The sequence below is a fragment of the Capra hircus genome, chromosome 18 (assembly GCF_001704415.2).
Source record: "Capra hircus breed San Clemente chromosome 18, ASM170441v1, whole genome shotgun sequence".
In the NCBI taxonomy this organism is placed as follows: Eukaryota; Metazoa; Chordata; class Mammalia; order Artiodactyla; family Bovidae; genus Capra; species Capra hircus.
In genome coordinates, this window is record NC_030825.1 from 59415538 (window position 1) to 59432397 (window position 16860).

The 16860-nt window shown below is 43.6% G+C and overlaps 1 long non-coding RNA gene across 1 annotated transcript in view; it reads left to right on the plus strand.

The window, feature by feature from the left end:
* LOC108638018 overlaps positions 1-16860 on the plus strand; it is a 40874-nt gene that overhangs the window by 11888 nt on the left and 12126 nt on the right. The window contains exon 2 of the long non-coding RNA XR_001919550.1: positions 4366-4425. This is a non-coding gene — a long non-coding RNA (uncharacterized LOC108638018). The remainder of the gene's footprint in view (positions 1-4365; positions 4426-16860) is intronic.

Consider the following 16860-nt stretch of genomic DNA (forward strand, 5'->3'; position numbering starts at 1 on the left):
AGCCAGCTGACTGAGATATCCAGTCCCAGTTAGTGCCTGGCCAGACAAAGGGAGGACCTGAATTGGGGTTGGAAACATGGGAATGATTATGTTGCATACTTCCTGAGGCAAAAATCCCAATTGTTTCCAATCATTGTAATGAAGTTGTTGTTAACTTTTGGGATTAGCTCTGTTTGTTCTCAGGATATGGGGCAGTAGATACTAGACGTCCTTTTTCAGGAGTTAGCCATATAACCTCATCCCATATTTGATAAACGTCAGGTAAAAACCATTAGATCCAGACCTATTTGCCTTATGTGTAGTGAAATAGTCATTAAACCGAGACAATGTATAATCAAAATTAAAAGTCACGTTATGTCCATAGTTAAAGTACAAAGTGGTGCACCAGTCCATTTTAGGGTTGGTAGATGTCATCAGATGAAGAAGAGGCATCACATATGATTGTTGTGGAAGGTATTCGGAGAGATGGAGAAAGTCTTTTTCTTGAAGTGGAGATGTCCACCACAAAAGCCTTTCATCATGAAGAGGGGAGCATTCGCAGTGTGAATGCAGCGTAGAGTGAGCCCAGGGCATGAAGGCATTGTCTTGAGGATCAAACCGGCACACTCAGGATTTTTGGAGTCAGCAGAAGTAGACCACGTAGATTATCAAGTCCATCTGAAAAGTACAAAGTCATAGCATAGAAAGTAGAAACATAAAATGAAGTTACTTAGTTCTGGTCAGGGTGCCACCTCTTAACTCAAGTGAAATGTACCCACGAATAAATTCCTGCACTTTGACAGCTGTGGAAGAAGAAAGAATAATCTGGTAAGGCCTTCCCAGAGGGGCTCAAGGGATGGGCCCCCAGATTCCAATGTTTTATGAGGCCCTCGGTTCCTGTCTCAAATAGAGGCTTGCTTGACTCAGAGGCTGGGTCAGGAGTCCTCGCCCTGAGTTCTGTTATTGGCCTGTTGAAAGCTGAGAGCTGAGTTACATAACTAGTTAATTCCAAGGCTTCAGGATCTATAACATCTGTGCATAAGAAAGTCCTTCAATAAATACCTTCAAAGGGGGAAATTCCCTCCTTTTTGGGGGGCGCAGTTCAAGCCGCTCATTGAAGCTGTGGTAGGACTTTAATCCATTGTCCTGCTTTTTTTGAGTTTAATTTGCGCAGATGTCTTTTGATAATGTCATTAGTATTTTCAACCTTTCCTGAGGATTGGGTCTCCAGGAACAGTGTAAGTGATATTCTATTTCTAGAGGTTTTAGATACCTGCTGAGTTAGAGCAGCTTTAAATGCGGAGCCATTGTCACTTCTGAAGACTCCATGGCAGCCCAAACCTGGGGATAATTTCATGGATTAAAATCTTTATAACCTCCTTACGCTGCGCTTACTATGACAGGGAAAAGCCTCCATCCATCCAGTAAAAGCATCTACCCAAACTTGTAAGCAAGAATATCAATTAGCTTTTGGCCTAGGGTAAAATCAATTTCCTAGCCCTCTCCAGGATACTTTCCATTTCGTTGTAATCCAGATATTTGCTAATTCTCAGTCTTTGGGTTATGTTTCTGATGAACCTCACACCTTTTGGTAATGTTCTTTAAAGTTATCATTACATTTTTACCTTCAAAACAAAGAGAAGCCATCTGGTAAGTACTCTCTGCACCCAAATGAAAATGGTGTAAATCCTTAAGAATTTTCCATTGAGCATTTTCAGGAATTATTAATCGCCCATCCTCAGACTGTAACCATCCTTTATCTGTAATCTTTGCTCGTCTTTTCTCATATCTTTCTAATTCTTCCTCAGTATTTTACGGTTTTTCCTGTTCCACAGGATCTGTCCAGATCAAAGGCATCTACAGTGAAGGGGTTTCATAAAGTGCCAGCTTTTCTGGCTTGAGAGTAGCCAGCTGATTACCTTCAGCTGCTTTACTCCCATTCCTGCTGTGCCCTTTGCAATGCAAAACAGCTACTTCTTTAGGATAATATATAGCAGTTAAACGGAGAAGGCAATGGCACCCCACTCCAGTACTCTTGCCTGGAAAAATCCCATGGACAGAGGAGCCTGGTAGGCTGCAGTCCATGGGTCACTAAGAGTCAGACACGAGCTGAGTCGACTTCACTTTCCTTTTCACTTTTATGCACTGGAGAAGGAAATGGCAACCACTCCAGTGTTCTTCTTGGAGAATCCCAGGGACAGGGGAGCCTGGTGGCTGTCGTCTATGGGATCGCACAGAGTTGGACACAACTGAAGCGACTTAGCAGCAGCATAGCTCCACATCCTCTCAATCTCTTTGAAATGCTTAATAGGTTCTCGCGTTGCTGTTTTAAACTGTCTTTCTTTCCATATTGCAGCATGAGCATGTATAGTCAAATAAGCATACTTAGAATCCATGTAGATATTTACTCGCTGCCTTTGTGTAACTCTAGAGCTCGGGTCAGAAGCCACAAGGCTCCATTAACTGAGCACTGGTTCCCTGGAGGAGAGATTTTGTTTCTGAAACCTGTTCAGCAGTCACCATGGGGTAACTGCTTTATGCTTTCCATCCCGAACAAAAGAACTGGCATCTATAAATACTTCCATGTCAGGATTGTCTAAGTGGGGTTCCATTAGATCCTCCAAGCTGCATAGTTTAAATTTAGGAATTGGGAACAATTGTGATCAGGTGTTTCATTTTCCTTCTCAGGAAGGAAAGTGGCAGGATCTAAATGTCTACTGACTTTAAGCTAAGTTACTGGTCCATCTAACAAAAATGACTGATATTTAAGAAGCCTACTTCTTGTCATCCAAATATTAACCTTAAATTTAAGATCCACTCACATCATGAGAAGTCAGGACAGTAAGATTTCGTTAATTAATTATTTTTAAAGGCTTCAGGTGTTAATAAGCCGCTGCCCCAATTACTCTTAGGCATGGGGCCACCCATGTGAAATTACATCTAATTTCTGCTTAGATAAGGAATAGGGTGCTGGTGAGGCCCCGGGCTTGTGTCAAATTCCCAAGGCCATGCTTTTCTTTCAGTGACAAACAGTTTAAATCCTGACCCTGTGGGCAAGCTCAATGTGGGTAGCTTGCAGGAGGGCAGTCTGAAGAACCTTAAAGCCTTTTGAGTATATAGAGATCAAAGCAGTTTGTCTGTCTGGGCCTGCTGAGTTTCAGCTATAAGTTTATATAAAGGCTGGGCAAGTTCTTCATAAACCCGGAAATTCCAAATATGCACAGTAGCCTGCCGGTTAGTCCTGCCACAAAGGTTCAAGTCTCAATCTGAGGTGACCGTTTTAAGGTGCTGGCAGAGAAAGGTAAGGAGCAGAGGAAGAAAGTGCTGGAAGGAAGCATAGCCACATGGCCTGCCAGAGAGTGGGAGGAAGGGAGAGTCACAGCGAGAGAAGCGGAGTAATTTGCAGCGCAGAGACAGAGCCGAAATGGGGAAAGAAAGAGGCAGACATAGGTATGGATATTTGAAAGACTCAGGAAGGTTGGAGAGAGAGAGCATTTCGAGGGGGAACGATTGCAGCAGCCTGAGGACAGGACACGTTTGAGGAGGAAATAGGACTCGAACAGCAGGAGAGCAGAGAGGGAGAAAAAGAGACACTAAGACCCAGATGAAATAGGGAGATAGGTGAACAGAGGGGTAAGCTCTATGCAGGTGTGGCCAGCCGTTTGGATACAGATGATCTTTTTAGTTATGCAGAGGAGGATGAGAATTCCAAAACTCCTGTCTATAAGGCTTGTGTCTTAATTTATTACTTGTGGCAGAAGATGACTTTCATTTGCAAACCCTGTTGAGCCTGGGGCAGTGGCTTGATTGACTGAGCTGTGAGTGACCCCCTTCCCTTGTCCTATCATAAGATAGAGGTCAGGGAAGAAGAGACCTGGGGCAAGAAATGACTGACTCTAGAGTGTCACTCTGTGGTAGCTTTTTTTTTTTTAAATGAATTTTTTTGGCTGGGCTTGCCGTGCCTCAGGAGGTGGCTCCCAGGTTCTAAAGCACAGGCTCAGTAGTTGTGCACAGGCTTAGATGCTTGTACTTGTGGGATCTTGGTGAACCAGGGATGAACCCATGTCCCCTGCATTGTCAGGCAGATTCTTATCCACTGTATCATTATTGGGTAGCATTTTTAATGGAAACACTTTTTTTTTTGAAACTGATTCACAGTTTCTCCTTTCTTTATGAATGGTGCTTTTTGTAGCTTGGAAAAGGTCTTAATTCTTTCAGTTTCTGTACTGATTTTTAACTTCAGAAAATAAGTTTTTTTAGTTTCCAGTATTCTACTCTTATCATCCTTTTCTAAATATGGTTATTCTCCACATTTTTTAAACTTTGACACCAGATTTTTAGGTTAAAAATAATTCTCCAGTTCTTTTTTTTCAAAATTTTTCCCAGATTCATTCCTTGCCTGAGTGCTTTCTTCCCTTCATTCTCATACGTTTGAAATTTTCTTTGGTAAGTAGTAAATCATCTTAGACTGTCTTGTGCCATACTTAGCAAAAATGTCACCTCGTTTATCAGTGCTAGTGAGGTAGATGAGCCTAGAGTCTATTATACAGAGTGAAATAAGTCAGAAGAGAAAGACAAATGCTGTATATTAATGCATGTATATGGAATGTAGAAAGATGGTACCAGTGATCCTACATGCAGGGCAACAAAGGGAGACAGAGATGTAAAGAACAGACTTTTGGACTTAGTGGGAGAAGGTGAGGGTGGGATGATTTGAGAGAATAGCACTGAAACATGTAAATTACCATGTGTAAAACAGAATTATCAGTGCCAGTTCAATGCACGAAGCAGGGCACCCAAAGCCAGTGCTCTGGAACAACCCAGAGAGATCTTGTGAGGAGGGAGGTGGAAGAGGGTTCAGAATGGAGGGGCTGCTTCTGCTGCTAAGTTGTGTCAGTCGTGTCCGACTCTGTGTGACCCCATAGACGGCAGCCCAACAGACTCCTCTGTCCCTGGGATTCTCCAGGCAAGAATACTGGCATGGGTTGCCATTTCCTTCTCCAATGCATGAAAGTGAAAAGTGAAAGTGAAATCACTTAGTCGTGTCCGACTCTTAGACTCCTTAGTGACCCCATCGACTGCAGCCTTCCATGCTCCACCATACATGGGATTTTCTAGGCAAGAGTATTGGAGTGGGGTGCCATTATAGTCACTAGCAGTCTGTTAATGAAGGAAAGGAAGGTTTTAACACTCAGAATGCCACCAGGCCCCTCATCTATAAAATGCATTTTGGGATAATCTTGGCAGCAGATGATTCATCCTAGGCCGTAAAATGATTAACTTGAATCTTGTTGAAGGGCAGATTACCATACAAATAGTTTTGTTTACATAGGTTAGGGGAACAATATGTGAGTATAACATACTGGTTTGTGAAGTAGGTTCTGAGCCATTAGGCGGAACTGACTTGAAGACAGAGTCTGGGGTAAGTGCATAGTCCATTCACATAACTTAAGACTAACATTTCCGTAAGAAAAATGCATTGGTTAACTCAAGGTTTGAGAATAGTTAACTTCAGGTGAAACCAGGTGTCATTATGGCAACACATATGTTAAGAGAAACCTTTTAAATTTGTATATAGAAGGAAAAAAGTATCGCTAGTTTGTTTCCTCCTGCCACTTAAGAGAGATAAAAATGTCTGACACAGCCTATTTCCTCCATTTGGAGACCCCTGGCCTTCCTGCCTGTTACCCTGTCAGTCCCCCCTTTTCTTTTAGAAGAATTATGTTGCCTAGGGAAAAGGGGCATCATTCTCATTTCATAAGTGCTTCCGAGCTGAAAAGGGGCATTGTCCCTAAGTTGGTGAGGCAACGTATTCTCCTAACCCTCATACCGAAGATGTCTGATCCAGGGCCCCCAAATGGTAGTTGGAAGCAGCTGTAGCATTAGCAGGAGTTTGAGCAACTATTTCAGGAAGGGGGATCCCTTCCAGGGTCCGAAACTGAGCTCTTGTCTAACAGTTGGAAATACACTGTCCGAGGAGACATATGTGCTGACAAACAAGAGATTTCATTGGGAAGGGCACTTGGGTAGAGAGCAACAGGGTAAGGGAACCCAGGAGAACTGCTCTGCCACACTGTCCGCAGTCTTGGATTTTAAGGTGGTGAGATTAGTTTCTGGGTGGTCTTTGGCCAATCATTCTAATTCGGAGTCTTTCCTGGTGGGGCACGCATCTCTCAGCCAAGATGGATGCTAGCGAGAGAGATTCTGGGAAGTGGACAGACACTCCCTGTCTCCTTTCGACCTTTCCCGAACTCTTCAGTTTGGTGGTGGTTCATTAGTTCGGTATTCCTTATCAGGATCTCCTGTCATAAAACAACTCATGCAAATGGTTACTATGGTGCCTGGCCAGGGAGGGGGGTTTCAATCAGTGTGCTTCCCCTAACACAGCCATTTGTAACTTAAAAGCTTTCATGCAACTAGAAACAAATCCAGTTACACAGTTACAGATGCAGGGAGCAAACAGCAAAAACAAAACAATCAGAATTATTGTAAGTAAGATAGTTTTCCACCATGGGGCACTAGTTAACATCTCCTAAAAATGAGGCAATTGAGGCTTCAGGAATATCCATAGCCCCAATCATCTTGTTCATGTGTTTAGTAAAATGAATAACATTAGTGCTCATATCAGGTATATATGTACAGTATTGGGTATGAATAATAGCACACGTTCCTCCTTGCACAGCTGTCAGAATATCTAAAGACAATCTGTTTTGTAAAACCACCTTTCTAATTTGTTCTTGTTCAGCATTAAGAGCTGAAATAGCTTTTTGAGAATCTTGTAATGCCTGTTGAGTAAAATTAGTCAAAGCATCCACTCGTAGCATATCATCTGTAGTTCCCAAAAAGGGAACAAAGACTGTAACCAAATAATCATATCAGTGAAGTACAGACCTTGCCCACCAAGTTTTAAGGTGGGGTAAAGTAGCAGACTTTTCTGGAAGCTCTGAAAATATAAAGCCGTGAGTAAAGGCTAGACCCAGGGTGCATCTCCCTATCCAACCAAGGGGAGGCCATGCCTATAGGTAAGAGCCACATATCCAATAGGTCCCGTTTGGAGCAAGCCAGCTGACTGAGATATCCAGTCCCAGTTAGTGCCTGGCCAGACAAAGGGAGGACCTGAATTGGGGTTGGAAAACATGGGAATGATTATGTTGCATACTTCCTGAGGCAAAAATCCCAATTGTTTCCAATCATTGTAATGAAGTTGTTGGTTAACTTTTGGGATTAGCTCTGTTTGTTCTCAGGATATAGGGGCAGTAGATACTAGACGTCCTTTTTCAGGAGTTAGCCATATAACCTCATCCCATATTTGATAAACGTCAGGTAAAAAACCATTAGATCCAGACCTATTTGCCTTATGTGTAGTGAAATAGTCATTAAACCGAGACAATGTATAATCAAAATTAAAAGTCACGTTATGTCCATAGTTAAAGTACAAAGTGGTGCACCAGTCCATTTTAGGGTTGGTAGATGTCATCAGATGAAGAAGAGGCATCACATATGATTGTTGTGGAAGGTATTCGGAGAGATGGAGAAAGTCTTTTTCTTGAAGTGGAGATGTCCACCACAAAAGCCTTTCATCATGAAGAGGGGAGCATTCCGCAGTTGTGGAATGCAGCGTAGGAGTGAGCCCAGGGCATGAAGGCATTGTCTTGAGGATCAAACGGCACACTCAGGATTTTTGGAGTCAGCAGAAGTAGACTCACGTAGATTATCAAGTCCATCTGAAAAGTACAAAGTCATAGCATAGAAAGTAGAAACATAAAATGAAGTTACTTAGTTCTGGTCAGGGTGCCACCTCTTAACTCAAGTGAAATGTACCCACGAATAAATTCCTGGCACTTTGACAGCTGTGGAAGAAGAAAGAATAATCTGGTAAGGGCCTTCCCAGAGGGGCTCAAGGGATGGGCCCCCAGATTCCAATGTTTTAATGAGGCCCTCGGTTCCTGTCTCAAATAGAGGCTTGCTTGACTCAGAGGCTGGGTCAGGAGTCCTCGCCCTGAGTTCTGTTATTGCCTGTTGAAAAGCTGAGAGCTGAGTTACATAACTAGTTAATTCCAAGGCTTCAGGATCTATAACATCTGTGCATAAGAAAGTCCTTCAATAAATACCTTCAAAGGGGGAAATTCCCTCCTTTTGGGGGGCAGTTCAAGCCCTCATTGAAGCTGTGGGTAGGACTTTAATCCATTGTCCTGCTTTTTTTGAGTTAATTTGCGCAGATGTCTTTTGATAATGTCATTAGATTTTTCAACCTTTCCTGAGGATTGGGGTCTCCAGGAACAGTGTAAGTGATATTCTATTTCTAGAGGTTTAGATACCTGCTGAGTTAGAGCAGCTTTAAATGCGGAGCCATTGTCACTCTGAAGACTCCATGGCAGCCCAAACCTGGGGATAATTTCATGGATTAAAATCTTTATAACCTCCTTACGCTGCTTACTATGACAGGGAAAAGCCTCCATCCATCCAGTAAAAGCATCTACCCAAACTTGTAAGCAAGAATATCAATTAGCTTTTGGCCTAGGAGTAAAATCAATTTCCCAGCCCTCTCCAGGATACTTTCCATTTCGTTGTAATCCAGATATTGCTAATTCTCAGTCTTTGGGTTATGTTTCTGATGAACCTCACACCTTTTGGTAATGTTCTTTAAAGTTATCATTACATTTTTACCTTCAAACAAACGAGAAGCCATCTGGTAAGTACTCTCTGCACCCAAATGAAAATTGGTGTAAATCCTTAAGAATTTTCCATTGAGCATTTTCAGGAATTATTAATCGCCCATCCTCAGACTGTAACCATCCTTTATCTGTAATCTTTGCTCGTCTTTTCTCATATCTTTCTAATTCTTCCTCAGTATTTTACGGTTTTTCCTGTTCCACAGGATCTGTCCAGATCAAAGGCATCTACAGTGAAGGGGTTTCATAAAGTGCCAGCTTTTCTGGCTTGAGAGTCAGCCAGCTGATTACCTTCAGCTGCTTTACTCCCATTCCTGCTGTGCCCTTTGCAATGCAAAACAGCTACTTCTTTAGGATAATATATAGCAGTTAAACGGAGAAGGCAATGGCACCCCACTCCAGTACTCTTGCCTGAAAAATCCCATGGACAGAGGAGCCTGGTAGGCTGCAGTCCATGGGTCACTAAGAGTCAGACACGACTGAGCGACTTCACTTTCACTTTTCACTTTTATGCACTGGAGAAGGAAATGGCAACCCACTCCAGTGTTCTTGCTTGGAGAATCCCAGGGACAGGGGAGCCTGGTGGGCTGTCGTCTATGGGATCGCACAGAGTTGGACACAACTGAAGCGACTTAGCAGCAGCATAGCTCCACTCCTCTCAATCTCTTTGAAATGCTTAATAGGTTCTCCGGTTGCTGTTTTAAACTGTCTTTCTTTCCATATTGCAGCATGAGCATGTATAGTCAAATAAGCATACTTAGAATCCATGTAGATATTTACTCGCTGCCCTTTGTGTAACTCTAGAGCTCGGGTCAGAGCCACAAGCTCCATTAACTGAGCACTGGTTCCCTGGAGGAGAGATTTTGTTTCTGAAACCTGTTCAGCAGTCACCATGGGGTAACCTGCTTTATGCTTTCCATCCCGAACAAAAGAACTGGCATCTATAAATACTTCCATGTCAGGATTGTCTAATGGGGTTTCCATTAGATCCTCCCAAGCTGCATAGTTTAAATTTAGGAATTGGGAACAATTGTGATCAGGTGTTTCATTTTCCTTCTCAGGAAGGAAAGTGGCAGGATCTAAATGTCTACTGACTTTAAGCTAAGTTACTGGTCCATCTAACAAAAATGACTGATATTTAAGAAGCCTACTTTCTGTCATCCAAATATTAACCTTAAAATTTAAGATCCACTCACATCATGAGAAGTCAGGACAGTAAGATTTCGTTAATTAATTATTTTTAAAGCTTCAGGTGTTAATAAAGCCGCTGCCCCAATTACTCTTAGGCAGTGGGGCCACCCATGTGAAATTACATCTAATTTTCTGCTTAGATAAGCAATAGGGTGCTGGTGAGGCCCTCGGGCTTGTGTCAAAATTCCCAAGGCCATGCCTTTTCTTTCAGTGACAAACAGTTTAAATCCTGACCCTGTGGGCAAGCTCAATGTGGTAGCTTGCAGGAGGGCAGTCTGAAGAACCTTAAAAGCCTTTTGAGTATATAGAGATCAAAGCAGTTTGTCTGTCTGGGCCTGCTGAGTTTCAGCTATAAGTTTATATAAAGGCTGGGCAAGTTCTTCATAACCCGGAATCCAAATATGACAGTAGCCTGTGATTCCCAGAAATCTTCTCAATTGTCTTAAAGTCATAGGTAGGGGGTAATTTAGTACAGGTTTAATTTTCTCAGGGCCTGTGGCCCTAGTCCCTTCTGATATGATTAGGCCCAGATATCTAACAGATTGTTGACAAAGCTGAGCCTTTTCTCTTGATGCCTTATAACTGCAGCCTGCCAGAAAGTTTAATAAGTCTTCTGAGGCTCCTGAACAAGCTTCCTCTGTCTCAGCACAGAGCCAAATATCATCTACATATTGTAACACCACCGCTTCGGAGCTATTAAAGTTTTGTAGATCCCGTGACAAACTTTGTCCAAATAAGTGAGGACTGTCACAAAATCCCGGGGGCAAAACTGTCCAGGTTAACTGAGAAGCTGGCTGCATAGGGTCTTCAAAGGCAAATAGAAATTGACTTTCCTCCGCCAAAGGCACAGAATAGAAAGCATCCTTCAAATCAATTACTGAGAAATATTTGGCTCATTCAGCAATTTCAGACAATAGAGTATAAGGATTAGGCACCATGAGGTATAAAGGAACTACAGCCTCATTTATTATTTGTAAATCTTGAACTAGTCTCCATTTACCATTTGATTTCTTTATACCCAAAATAGGAGTGTTGCATGGACTGTTACAGTGAACTAATAGTCCCTGTTCCTTTAAATTTTCGATGATGTGTTTTATCCCTTAACCTCAGGTTTCAGTGGATACTGCTTCTTATGTGGAAATAGGTAGGTCTTTGAGCTTGACAACTACAGGAATAGCATTTTGTTCTTGACCCACAGATTTTCCATCAGCCCATACTCTAGGATTTACAGTTTGTTCAACTAAAGGGAGAGAAAGGGAGGGCTCCATCTTTATGAAAACAGAGGCATGGACCTTGTTCAGTATCTTCCTCCCCAAAAGGGGTGAGGGAGACTCTGGCATGATCAGAAGCTCGTGTGAAAATAGCCGAGAATCTCAGTTACAACATAAAGAATAACTGAAATAATACCCTTTGGCTCGTCCAGACAGTCCCCTTATGGAAGTGGATCCGGAAGGAAGTGGGCCAGGGGCTTCAGTAAACACGGACTATGTTGCCTGGTATCTAAAAGGAAATATATGGATTGGCCCCCCACAGTTACTAATACCCGGGGTTCCTCAGGTGTAATTAGGACGGGAGCTTGTGTGGGGACCCCCGGGCGCCTTCAGTCCTGATTGTCTTGAGAGTCTGACCCCAGGTGTCATTATGACAATCCAGTATTTTAAGAGAAACCTCCTTTTAGATTTGTATAGCGAAGGAAAAAAATCTTGCTAGTTTGTTTCGTCCTGCTGCTTAAGAGAGCAAAAAATGTCTGACACTTGCAGCCTATTTTGGAGACCCCTGGCCTTCCTGCCTGTTACCTTCTCAACATCTTATAATAAAATAGACATATTTTCAAGTGTGGTTTTACCAAAGACATGAATTGTGTGTATGTGTTTATGTGTGCACACACAAATGGATATTTCTGGTCTCAGCTCTTTACCATAGAATAACGGAGGTATGACGTTAGATCTTGTGAAATTAAAGGCATTTCTTTGAGAAATGGGAAAATAAAAGAACATTTAACATGATAAAACCAACAAAATGCTTCATTCTTCCCTTTCAAAAAAAGAAAAACACCTAGTTTAACTGGTAAGTATAATGTTCTGTTTTCTCCATTTTCTATGATCAGTGAAAAAAAGTGAGCTGTGCGGTGATATGAAGCTGTTTCCCTCAGGTCCCTTTGTGACTTTTCTGTGCAAATGAGGAAGGATGGGCTGGATTGACCTGGAAACTTCCAACAGAGCCTCTCTCTTCATAATGAAAAAGATTGCTCAGATCCTATTTCCAAGCTGAGCCCTTACAATGTTTTTTTGTACCAGTGGATGTATATTTGCAATTCTGTATTTTTAAAATATTTTAGTGCAATCGTATAATAAAGGATTACCTGCTTGATATCAGTTTGACCCAATCTTGAAAGAAAAGTTTCTTTTGCTCAGATACATGACAGATGTTCCTGGTCTTAAATGGGATGGGCAATAATGACAAACTTGGCCCACTTGCCCTTCAGCCTCCCATTTCATTATTCAGTTATACCTGGTTCTCTTCACTCAGCTCAGACCTTCTCATAAATGGCTTCTCTCTGGGCCTGAGGGAGCCCACTTGTAACATGCAGATGAGAGACTAGACTGGAATCTCTGAGTCTGAGCAACACTGACCCCTGAAATGATTAGCCAATTGGCTGTGTGTCTGTGTGTGGCAGTTCTGGTTTGGAGGGAGTTTCTAGTGGTAATGAGAATTTTAAATAGATCCCAGTCCTCCCTGAATGAAAAAGGAAAAGGAAAACTGTAGGATGGAGGCAGGATCACAGGCTCAGAATTAGATGACTTCTATGAATAAGGCTAAATCTAAAGGGAGATTTTTTTTTTTACATCCTGATATTCAGATCTCCACTGGCTTTCATTGTTCTTGGGTCAAAAGCTTGACTCCTCGCGGTTTCTCCACAGCCCTCTGTCAAGCTCAGGGCCCTGTCAGTGTCTCCAGCCTCTTCCTGGGAGTTGACCCTTTGCTTATGGTTCAGCCTGTCCCGGTCTCATTTACGTTTTCTCTGTCTGACATTGTAGTTCCTTTTCTCACCTTCAGGTCACCATGCCTCAGGCCCTTTGTCACCCTTCAAGTCTAGGCTCAGAGAGATCTACCCATCCCCTCCTAACAGTCTCTCTCATTTTACCCAACTTTATTGGCTCTGTATCAGTTGCCATCAGAAGAAATCAGTGCCCCTCTTCATGGGTTATTTTGAGTCCTTCCTGGTTCCCCTATTTTTTGGGCTTATAGTGTTCCTCTTCTTCCCAGCATGGCTACAGTACCTGTTACTGGAAATGTCTTTAGATGAAAGGACTATGGGTTGGGCTGAATAATCCTCAGGGAAGACCAAGAGAACAGGGCAGGTGATGAAGATGTTTCCCATGTTCTGGACATTTCAGCTGTAATTGATCTTTACCCCATGTGACTACTTAATTACTCAAAAGATGAGCCAAGAAATATAGGAAGTCCTGAAAAGCCCTGCAGAACTGGTGTCCTGAAGCAGTGGGCTTAGATGTCCCCCTGTTTCGTCTGCTGGGTTTCATCCTCTGCAGCCCCCAGATCTAAGCTCTGTCCAACCAGGACCAGTCACCATCGTGGACAGCAGCTTTGCCATCTAGGAGTTCATGTGGTCAGTGTCAGTGTTCTGATTTCAGTGCTGTGAGGATGAGCAGAAATCCAAATCTAATGGGGCAAGAAGGAGATGCTGCCCCCTGCGCCCCCAAGAGCTAGAATATCTTCCAAGTAGGTGTTGGTGGAGAAAACAGGAGATCAACCTGGAGACCCTTGCTTTGAGACTTCCTGATCTCAAATGCCTTTGTACGTGGACTCCATAATGTCCCCAGGTGGTGGCAGACTTTCCCAGGAGGGCCAGTCTCTTGATTTTCGTACTGCATGTGCAGTGTCCTTTGGGCGGTAGCTCTTGGGCACTCCTCTTGTGATCCCCTTTGCCAGGAAACCCCTGTGCGCTTTAGTCTTGCTTTGTCCAGTCATCAGGGAGGAGAGGTAGACAAATGGGGAAAGTAGAGGGAGCCTGGTGGGGTCTGCACGAGGGTTGTGGCAGTACTTGGGGGCATCCAGGTGAGCCCAGTGAATGGAGCGTGTGCCCATCCCAAGTTAGTTGCAGGGACAAGGGGTGTGTGGATCTGTTGGAGGAGAATGTCTCCATTCAGGCTGGAGCACCTGGAAGCAGGTTTGTTGGAGAGCCCGCATGGAGTGGTTTGAGGTTCTACTGCCTGAGCTCGTGTTCCCCAGGACAGCAGTGCTGAGGCTGATATGTGCCTGCACAGGTTTGATTTGACAACTTGTGACCACATGTGAGCAGCAATGAAGGACGTGGCATTCAGCCAAGAGAAGTCTTTCCCACTGTTAGAACGGTGGCCTCGGCTGAGCCCTCAGGCACCTGTGGGTGCAGGAAGATGGGAGCCTTGGGCTTGAGGGGCTGGTTCTAGCAGGTGCCCCCAGCATCCACTCCACTCCCTGGCTTTTGTTGGCTCTTTTACCAGGCAGGCAGCATAGAGTAACAGGCAAAATCTCAGGTGATTTTTTGCATCAACTTTGGTATCATTGTGTACTTGGGGTTTCCGGTGCAGAAAGGTTCATGTGCATTTGGGACGATGCCAAGAGAATCTGGAGTGTTTCCTTGGAAGATGCTGAGGTCCAGTGGGCCATGTGCATCATTGGAATTATCCCTTTGTTTCATGGTCTTTGGAGATTTCGATGTTTGACCTGGATCACTCACTGTAAATGAAAATATGGTGTCTTGTGTCTGCGGATCCTTGGGTGTCCTCTTTTGTATTTTGCCTCATGCATGAGCTATCAGGGCTTGGAATGCTTTGTGTTTGTATAAGAGCATTAGAGGCTCATTTTGGGCTCTGTGGACACTGTGTTGGACACCATGAAAGTTTGTAAGTTTGTTTGAGTCCTGCTGGGAAAATAGGAGTACTGGACCTAACAGAAGCAGAAGATATTAAGAAGAGGTGGCAAGAAAACACGGAAGAACTGTACAAAAAAGATCTTCACGACCCAGATAATCATGATGATGTGATCACTTATCTAGAGCCAGACATCTTAGAATGTGAAGTCAAGTGGGCCTTAGAAAGCATCACTACGAACAAAGCTAATGGAGGTGATGGAATTCCAGTGGAGCTTTTTGAAATCCTGAAAGATGATGCTGTGAAAGTTCTGCACTCAATATGCCAGCAAATTTGGAAAACTCAGCAGTGGCCACAGGACTGGAAAAGGTCAGTTTTCATTCCAATTCCAGAGAAAGGCAGTATCAAAGAATGCTCTAACTACTGCACAATTGCACTCATCTCACATGCTAGTAAAGTAATGCTCAAAATTCTCCAAGCCAGGCTTCAGATATACGTGAACCGTGAACTCCCTGATGTTCAAGCTGGTTTTAGAAAAGGCAGAGGAACCAGAGATCAAATTGCCAACATCCGCTGGATCATCGAAAAAGCAAGAGAGTTCCAGAAAAACGTCTGTTTCTGCTTTATTGACTATGCCAAAGCCTGTGACTATGTGGATCACAATAAACTGTGGAAAATTCTGAATGAGATGGGAATACGAGACCACCTAATTTGCCTCTTGAGAAATCTGTAGGCTGGTCAGGAAGCAACAGTTAGGAAGCAACTGGACATGGACAAACAGACTGGTTCCAAATAGGAAAAGGAGCGTGTCAAGCCTTTATATTGTCACCCTGCTTATTTAACTTATATGCAGAGTACATCATGAGAAAGGCTGGACTGGAAGAAACACAAGCTGGAATCAAGATTGCTGGCAGAAATATCGATGACCTCAGATATGCAGATGACACCACCCTTATGGTAGAAAGTGAAGAGGAACTAAAAAGACTCTTGATGAGAGTGAAAGAGGAAGGCGAGGAAGTTGGCTTAAAACTCAACATTCAGGAAACCAAGATCATGGCATCTGGTCCCATCACTTCATGGGAAACAGATGGGGAAACAGTGTCAGACTTTATTTTTTTGGGCTCCAAAATCACTGCAGATGGTGACTGCAGCCATGAAATTAAAAGACACTTCTCCTTGGAAGAAAAGTTATGACCAACCTAGAGAGGCCCCCGAGCAACTCGCATGGGGACTGGCCTTTCCTGAGGCCACCAGAGCGGGTCCCTGAGGTCCCCATCGTAAGTCGAGAGCACCTGCCGCAACTCGAGAAAATCCAGGAGGTTCTCCCCTCCAGGCGAGATGAGGCCCATTTCCGCTGAGGTGTCTCGAGGCTAATCACACCTAACCTCTGGAACTTCCAAAGGGTCCTTCACACCCTTGCACAGACATCACTTTGCCTACTAAGGTCCGTCTAGTCAAGGCTATGATTTTTCCAGTAGTCATGTATGGATGTGAGAGTTGGACTGTGAAGAAGGCTGAGCACTGAAGAATTGATGCTTTTGAACTGTGGTGTTGGAGAAGACTCTTGAGAGTCTCTTGGACTGCAGGGAGATCCAACCAGTCCATCCTGAAGGAGATCAGCCCTGAGATTTCTTTGGAAGGAATGATGCTAAAGCTGAAACTCCAGTACTTTGGCCACCTCATACAAAGAGTTGACTCATTGGAAAAAATTCTGATGCTGGGAAGGATTGGGGGCAGGCGGAGAAGGGGTTGACCAAGGATGAAATGGCTGGATGGCATCACGCACTCGATGAAGTTGAGTCTGAGTGAACTCTGGGAGATGGTGATGGACAGGGAGGCCCGGCGTGCTGTGATTCATGGGGTTGCAAATAGTCGGACATGACTGAGCAACTGAACTGAACTGAACTGAAAGTTAAGATCGTAGAATGCTTATTAAAAGGTGGTACTGCTTGGTAGGGATCTCTGGGCCCAACCTGAGAAGAGTCATAAAGTCCTGTGACATAGGGGAGGATGTCTTCAAAAAATCAGAGGGCAGTGATGCCACAGTGATCTGCAGCCTGGAGGCTTTTCCTCTAGAAGATGCAGCTACCAGGCTGGGTTCTGTTTTATCCACTCCTGTCCCTCCCAAAATAAGCACACATACAGGC